The 8,722-nt window shown below is 46.3% G+C and overlaps 1 long non-coding RNA gene across 1 annotated transcript; it reads right to left on the bottom strand.

Moving 5' to 3' along the window:
- Positions 1 to 91: 91 nt before the first annotated feature.
- On the bottom strand, positions 92 to 4,875 carry LOC117801489. Its single transcript, XR_004624047.1, has 3 exons — positions 2,916 to 4,875; positions 2,673 to 2,757; positions 92 to 791 (listed from the first exon to the last, which is right to left on the bottom strand). It is a non-coding gene; the product is annotated as an uncharacterized LOC117801489 (long non-coding RNA).
- Between the last annotated feature and the right edge of the window lie 3,847 nt (positions 4,876 to 8,722).

Here is an 8,722-nt window from a genome sequence, read left to right as displayed (position 1 = left end):
AAGAAAAAAATAGACAAATTGGACTCAACACAATTAAAAACGTTTGTGCTTCAAACACACTATCAAGAAAGTAAAAAGGCAACCTACAGAATTGGAGTATTTGCAAATCAGTTATCTAATATTCAGGATATGTAAGAACTCCTGTAACTCAACAGTAAAAAAGACAACCCAATTTTAAATGTTTTTAGGTTTTATCCATGTTGTAGCATGGGCAAAGGATCTGAATAGACATTTCCCCAAAGAAGAGAGACAAATGGTCCAGAAGCACATGAAAAGATGCTCAACATCATTAGTCATCAGGGAAATGCAAATCAAAACCACAAGGAGAAACCACACTCACTAGGAAGGCTATAATAAAAAGACAGATAATAACAAGTATTGGTGAGATTGGGGGAAATTGGAACCCTCATACACTTCTGGGAATGTAAAATGGTGTAGCTGCTCTGGGACACAGTTTGACAATTCCTCAAAAAGTGAAACATAGAGTTACAGTAAGACCTAGCAGTTCTACTCCTAGGTGCATACCCAAGAGACTTGAAAACATATGTTCACACAAAAACTTGTAAACAAATACACAACTACATGTGTACATTTGTACATAAATTATTTGTGTATAGTATACATAAATATTCACTACAGCAGCAGTATTCACAATAGCCAAAAGGTAGAAACAACTCACGTGTCTATCATTGGATAAATGGATAACCAAAGATGGTACAGCCATACGATGAAATATTATTCTGCTATGAAAAAGGAATGAAGTACGGATAAATGCGACAACATGGATGAACCTGAAAAACATTATGCCAAGTGAAAGAAGTCAGACACAAAATGCCACATGTTGTATAATTTCAGTTACATGAAATGTCCAGAACAGGCAAATCCATAGGGACAGAAAGCAGATTTGTGGCCGCTGGATGCTTAGGCAGGAGTGCATGGGGAAGTGACTGCTAATGGATACGGGGTGACTTTTGGGGGATGAAAATCCTGTGGAATTAGATAGTGATGAAGGTTGCACAATTTTGTGACTATACTAAAAACCACTGGGCTGTACACTTTTAAAGAGTGAATTTTATGATATGTGAATTATCTCAATAAGAAAATTTTAGGTAGTCAGCACTTAAGTGGGATGCTGAAATGTTGGCCCTGGTTCCTGGGAACCATCAAACTAACGTACCCCTAATGATCTAATGAGCTCCTGTGTCCTCTTAATCATATACTTCTCCCCCAAGAAAAGCAACTTGCAGAGTTAGGCCTCTAATCCAAGCCTATAGGATTCTGAAGGTCTTTACCACCCACTGCCATCCAGGAAGGATTGGCTTCATGGGTCGGCCACCTGTGTAGTCCCACAGGGCCCTGTTCTCAGGAAAGCCTCAGGCTTAGAAGGCCCCTGCTCCTGGTCTAATGCTCTCCTATGGCCATCTTGAAATTCTTAATTTTCCAACATGAAGCTCTCTATTTTCATTTTGCACTGGGCTCCATAAATTATGTAGCTGGTCCTGCACCCAGGAGAGAAGAAAAACCAAGTGGGTAAATCAAGACATTGCAGGGGCTTACCTGACTGCCACAGAGGGAAAACTTTTGAGATGCAAATACTCACTCCTAATTTCCCATACTGTCACAGACCACAGCCAAACCAGAAACATACTCCTTAAAAACGCAAAGATGGAAGAAGAGTCTCTGAAGCCGTTCACTAATACCATAATTCATGTTAAGCAAAGGAGGTAAAACCAAGAGCAAAATGTATGGCAACCCTACCTCTGAGTGTTCACAGGTGAGACCATGAATCCTGCCAGCGACCTCCCAGATGCAAGAAGTGAGGGAGCCTAAGAACCAGCTCGGGAAAGTCTCACAAATCAGAGCAGGAGGTGAATTATGACATCATGTCATGACCTCATGTCAGAGGTCACAGGATGGAGGGAAGAGGAGAGAGAATTTCAAAGCTGTATTAATAATTTGAACTAAATATTCAGAGTCCAGTTTGAGGTCAGGAATGGATAAAGAGAGTTTTCTAATAAATTTTGGTTTTAGACTCCCTAAAAATTAATAGACTTTTGTGTCTTCAGTTTTATGGGCCCATATAGGTTTTTAATTTGAGCTTTCTCCTTGTGCCTAGCCTTCCACTGTGCTAAGCACTTTACATGCATTATCTCATGTATTTTTTTATTTTAGGGGTTTTTTTTTGAAGATTTTATTTATTTATTTGACAGAGAGAGAGAGACAGCCAGCGAGAGAGGGAACACAAGCAGGGGGAGTGGGAGAGGAAGAAGCAGGCTCCCAGCGGAGGAGCCTGATGTGGGGCTCGATTCCAGAATGCCAGGATCACGCCCTGAGCCAAAGGCAGACGCTCAACGACTGAGCCACCCAGGCGCCCCTATTTTAGGGTTTTTAAAAAAGATTTGTTTCTTTATTTGAGAGAGAGAGCATGCAGGTGCAGGGAGGGGCAGATGGAGAGAGTCTTCAAGCAGACTCCCTGCTGAGAGCAGAGCCTGACATGGGGCTCGATCTCACAACCCATGAGATCATGACCTGAGCTGAAACCAAGAGTCGGACACTCAACTGACAGAGCCCGCCAGGCACGCCCATGCATTATCTCATTTAAATACCCAGGATCTCATAACTGAGGCAATTTTGTCTCCCCATTTTACAGATGAGGAAAGTGAGGCACTCACGGGTGAAGTGATTTGACCGATGTCATACAGTGGTGATATACAGGATTAGGACCAGCTCCTCATCAGTTCGACGCTCCCCTGTAGACTATAAGAGAATTGGGTTTGTTGTAGCAGAAATGCAGAGAGAAGAAAACAGTTCTTGCCTTAAGAATTAAAGGGGAAAACCTGAAGGAAGTCAGGATTAGCTTTTATGACAGAGGAATAGGTGAGAACGAGAATACAGAGGGAAGGAAAGAGACTCACCTCTATGGCCTGTCCCCAAGCACAGTAGATGATGGAGCCTCAGGCTAGAAGAGGATGGGATGTGTGACCTTGATGAGAGGTCAGGACTCACGTATGGCTGGACCGTTGAGTGGAGAAGCAGGAGTGAGGCGGAGTCTGCTGGTGACCGGAGGGACCAGCAGCCTTCTTTCAGTGCCTCTACTTGTTCCCATCTATCACCGGGCCAGCCAGTGGTTCTTCCAGAGACTTTGCTGAGCTCATCCCACCTGCTGGGGGTTCACAGTCTCCTTTTCAATGGCTACCATTCCTGAGCAGCCCTGAAACAAGCCTTGACACCCAGATGGGTAGCAGGGAGGAAGGAAAAGCCCCGCCCCAACTCTGGGATAGGTCTGGACAGTGGTGAGCCCCACTCTAAGACACAAGTGTCACTGAACTCCCACTAGCATCTTGTCACTGTGTGTTCGCTCACCATGTAGATCTCAAAAGGTTTCTCATCATCACATGGGAATCTGAAAAATTGGTTTTTCTTTCCAACGGGGTCTTCAAGGTCAAAAACAAATTAGGAGCTACTACACCAAAAGGACAATTATAAATAACTAAACCTTAAAGGGCTACCCCCAGGTCAGGCCTTACTGTAAATGCTGTGTATTGACCACACTAAACCTTACAGAACCTGAAAACATAGTTACCACCATCATTGTCATTCCTATTTTAAAACTAAGGAAGCTGATAACCGAGCAGGTCAGTGACTTTTCTCTGTCACACAAATGCTCTGAACCCAGGCAACAGCAGCCCTGAGCCCACATCCTTAACCCCAATGCGATGCTCAGATCAAGTTAATGCTTTGCTTAAGGAAAGTGGTTAATTGAGTGTGTGAGAGAAACAGATCCCCTGTGTGACCAGCTTCCCTGGTCAGGGCAGCTCAAACAATACCTCAGGTCATCCCAGGGTTATATAAAAACAGACGCCGAAAGAGGCTTGAGGTGGCTGACAGCATAAAATGTTTTCTGTGCTTCTGATGCAAGGTGAAATTTGATTTACAATAATAGGCACAGAATGATCATGTTTATACTTGCAACCTGGCATTTTATTATTATTCCCCTGAATAACAGTGAAAAGAGTTCTGTAACCCCAAGGTAACACGGCTCTGTAAGAAGGAAAGAGGGCTGAGATTTAGCAGCAGCTGCCATCATCAATCAGTGTGTGGCTGTTTCTCTCAGGGCTCCAGCCTCAACTCCTGGCTGTCATAAACTTATAAAGGGAAGCCCCATGAGAATTTATGTAACGATGGGAAGACTCATTTTCCCTCCTGCAAGAACCTTTCTGAAGCAAGGCAAGAATTAGGCTGATTAGATTCCATGTGAAGAAAGAAAACCGAACCAATGGTTCAGAGGAAAGGAAAATGTGGGTCAACTTCAGCTACTTCCCTTGCCAAAAGCACTGACCTTGTAAATAGAGAAGAACACGCCGAATGCCACCAGATAAATGACTGACTGGATGACCGAATAAGTTAATGAATGAGTGTGATCCAGGCTTCCCCAAGGGTGGTTCTGTCAGTGCAAGAACAGTTCGATCCTGGAGTCACCCAGAAATGCTGAATACGTAACAAGGCCAATCAACACAGTCAGCTTCTGAATATTCATGCACAGACGATGCTCCCCGTCAATATGTTTGATTTGGGTGTTCACCGGTAGATTTTCAAATTCACTGTGTAAATCAAAATTCTACAGAAGAAGGAAAAGGAGGAGGAGGAGGAGGAAGAGAAGGAGAAGCAGGAGGAAGCAGAGAAGGAGGAAGAGAAGGAGAAGAAGGAGGAGGTGGAGAGGGACAGAAGGAAGAGGAGGAAAGAAAACAGAAAAACAGAAGAGAAACTCGTGTTGAGAGTATGTATTACTTCTGAGTAGGATTACCCAGTAAAAATACACTAAAAAAATTGTCATTGTTTACCTAAAATTCAAATTTAACTGGCACTCTATCTTTTTTTAAGGTCTTATTTATTTATTTGACAGAGAGAGAGACAGCCAGCGAGAGAGGGAACACAAGCAGGGGGAGTGGGAGAGGAAGAAGCAGGCTCACAGCAGAGGAGCCTGATGCGGGGCTGGATCCTATAACGCCAGGACCATACCCTGAGCCAAAGGCACACACTTAACAACTGACCCACCCAGGTGCCCCTGGCACTCTATTTTTCTTTGCTAAATCTGACAACCAATTTCTGGGCTGATAACCCTACGGAGAAGAGAAGGTTGAAGACAGTATCTGGGGACATGTTCATCCCTGGGAGTCAGAAGGAAGGAAAACCAAAGGCAGAATCAGAGAAGCAGACAGAAGAGTCTGCAGAAGTATGGGAGGGGGGGTAACCAGCTATCCACAGAGCTTCTGCTGAGCAGTGACACAGGCATGAGGGAGAGGCGGCGACCGGGAGGATGCTCGGTAAGAAAGGCCTGATGGCTGTAAAGATTTTGGCCCTCACAAAGTTGCTAGTAGTTCTAAGAAGTTCTAAATCAGTGGTTCTCAACGAGATCAGGGTGGAGATGGGGTGCATGTCAGAGTGTCTTGTGTATCAGAATTAAAATCTGTATGCTGGAGGTAGCCCACTTTCCCTCTGAGGTTGGGGAGAAAGACAAAACATACGGGTAACCCTTAGCAACTCAGAATGTGATGTGGGCCAGTTATGGTTTCTAAAGCACAAAATAAATTCTGAGTCTCTTCTTGAAAATCATGAAGGAGATCCATGGTTTGCAACGATTCAATGGCAAACCCTCGTGTTCACATTACTTCGTTCACAGCCTCCCACCCCGTTTTCTCCTGAACCCCCTCCATAATCTCCTCAGCCTTCATCAATCCCCCTCTCCTACTTTCCCTTTTATTATGTAGTTCAATTAAGGCTCTCTTTCCAGAAAAAAACTTCCAATCAACTTCCCCAACTCTGGCCCAAATGAAAGGGGAAGCCTTTTTGAAGGGAGGGTCGGGGGAACAGAGCTGGCAGTTATAAAATTCTCTTTGGCAGGGTGGGAAGGGAGAAAGTATGAATTTTCTTGCTCTGTCCCTGGTAATTGCATAAGTGATGCTGATACCTGGCCCTTTTGAGAGCTACCACTCTTAAGCAAGACAACCAAGAGGCAAAGCCTTTTCATTTCTTGAAAGGCTCTATTTTTTGGCAGATTTCCGCCTACAAAGTACATTTTTCTTTCTGCACCGGGCCCAGAAAGAGGTGTTATTGTGTGGGAGTGGACAACTGTCATCTGCCCCAACAAAGACCACAAAGTGCCACATCAGGAGCAGGTGACCCATCTACCTGAGTCTCCCAGTCAGGATTCCTGGCCAGACTGGCTCTAATTTCAACAAGGCCTTGCTAAAAGAAAGAGGCTGACCTTGGGTGGTCCTGTCACTCTCCCAACAGGAATGATCCTGCAGAGTTCTGTGAAACTTCTGAGTTTCACAAGTTGCCCTGGTGATTGCTGGTGATCCACAAGGAGTCTGGACAGTGGCCAGCTAGCTGAGCAGCATGCTCCTGGTGTGGGCCATCATCCCAGCCTTCATCCAGCCGACCTGGGAGTCCCCCAAGGGTCAGAGTTCCACCTTGCTGGTCTTACCCCTCAAGGATCCTCAGGATGCCAGGCATTTTGAAAAAATCCAGACCCAACCCCACCTCTCCCACTTCATGCCCCAACACTTCCCCAAAGCCAAGGGCCCAAGTGTGAACGACCTCCGGGTGGGTGGGAAGCAAGACTTCCAAACACCAGCCCCGATCCCGCCGTCTTGAAAAATATATTTCAGATTTGAGGGAGGTATCCTTAGCTTGGTCCAACCTATTTCAGAGTACCTGTGCACTTCAAATCTATTTTCAAAGCTCAGAGGGACGAAGCCTCTCCAGACAAAGTCCAGTGACAGCTCTCTTCACCCCTCAACATGTGGCTGACCCCTGCAGCCAGAAAGGAGGAGAGAAAATTACTAAGTGGGGACCTCATTCCCAGAGATTTTTGCCTTAAAAACGTCTGGTACCTTGTTTGCTGGCTTTGGATTCTGCTCCCGATGTGAATAAAACAAACGAACCACAACCATAAAAACTGTCTGCGAAATCTAAATCCAAAAACTTTCTTGTGTGGTGCCTGGGTGGCTCAGTCAGTTAAGCGTCTGTCTTCAGCTCAGGTCATGATCCCAGGGTCCTGGGATCGAGCCCCATGCCAGGCTTCCTGCTCAGCGAGGAGCCTGCTTCTCCTTCTCTGTCTGCCCCTCCCCATTGCTTGTGCTCTCTCTCTCTATCTCAAATAAATAAATAAAATCTTAAAATAATAATAAAAAACTTTCTTGTGACCTGGGAGTCCATTTTTTTCATCCATAGTACAGTTAAGGCAACACACACACAGAGCATAAATAGAACAATGTCCTTTCGAGAATATACATATTAACAACACTGGCCAAGTCGTGAATTCCATGATTCCTTCAGTGGGCAGTGGGTCACATTAGGGTTCTCGTGATAAGTGATTGTCGTCGTGTGTCAGCTCCTTCCACTGTGTTCTAGGCAGCAGCTCCAGGTACCCACCTCTCTGCCTTTGTGCCTTTCTCTTTGCCTTTGGCCACCAGATGGCATTCTGGAAACATTGTCAGCACCAGAGTTTTCTGCACCAAAGCTCCCCTGCATTACTCCTAACTCCCCTCCCCCTCTCCCTCCTCTGTTTTCTTCCAATCCATTTTCCAGAGTGCAGCCCAGGGGGCTTTCTGGAGGTCCAGTCTGGGTGATCTTGGGCAAGTTAGCTAACCCTCTGTGCTCAGCTTCTTTATCCCGATGGCTCGGGTGTAAGGGTGGAACAGGAGGACGTAGGTAAAGTACTCAGGACAAGGCCTGGCGTATAGCTACTGTCCTCATCTTCCTGCTCAGGGCCATTCAAACCTCCCCACGGCCTTCAGAACAAAGTCCATCCTTAGCACGGCACTCCAGGCCCTCCAGGGTCTAGCAACCCCTTTTGACATCCCTGGCCTACCTTCCTCCTCCCCACTCTCCACACAGACCCTCTTGAGATTCTGTAAGGAATCAGCTCACTCACCTCTGGCCTTTGTCCACTCTGCTCCCTCTGCCTGTTTTGTCTCTCCCTTGCTCACCCACTTTCCTCCCTGTCTTCAGGATTTGGCCCAGTGCCTTCCATGAGGAGCCTCCCCTGACCGCTAGGCCCAAACACAGAGCCACTGGGCCTCCTTCTTTCCTTTTCCCCACCCCCTCCACAGACGGCAAGCCACTTGTGGGCCACTTTGTCTTGCTAGCTGCGTTGCACATGATAGGACAAGTAAGGGCCAGAGAGTAAGGTTGGCATGCTGTCACCCAAGGGCAATGAGCACAGGGCCCATCTCTGAGCAGCAGGAGCCTGGGGCCTGTGCTGGCTCCCCTTGAAGCATAGGCAGCACCTGGTCCAAGCCTGGGCTGAGGAAGCCCTGGAAAATGAGCTTCCTTGGCCACAGAGGCAGAGAAAAATGTGCAGGGACGGGGTGCCTGGGTGGTTCAGTTCGTTATGCATCTGCTGATCCCAGGGTCCTGGGATCAGTACTTGCTCAGCGGGGGGACCTGCTTCTCCCTCTCCCTGCCACTCCCCCTGCTTGTGCTCTCTCTCACTCTATGTCAAATAAATAAAGTCTTCAAAAAAAAAAAAGTGAAGAGATAAATGCAAGGTCATCCTCACCATTTGCAAAAGAGGCGTAACACCTGGAAAATAATACCAGCTACAATAACACGGAATGGGTACTTTTTCTGTACCAGGCCCTGTGCTGGGGCCATTAGAGGTACCACCCCACTGAATCCTGACCACAATCTCATGAGGTGGGTGATAGCCACACTT

Source organism: Ailuropoda melanoleuca, chromosome 3 (genome assembly GCF_002007445.2).
Source record: "Ailuropoda melanoleuca isolate Jingjing chromosome 3, ASM200744v2, whole genome shotgun sequence".
NCBI lineage: Eukaryota > Metazoa > Chordata > Mammalia > Carnivora > Ursidae > Ailuropoda > Ailuropoda melanoleuca.
Note: the sequence above shows the minus strand (reverse complement) of the source record. Positions and strands in the feature narration are given on the sequence as shown.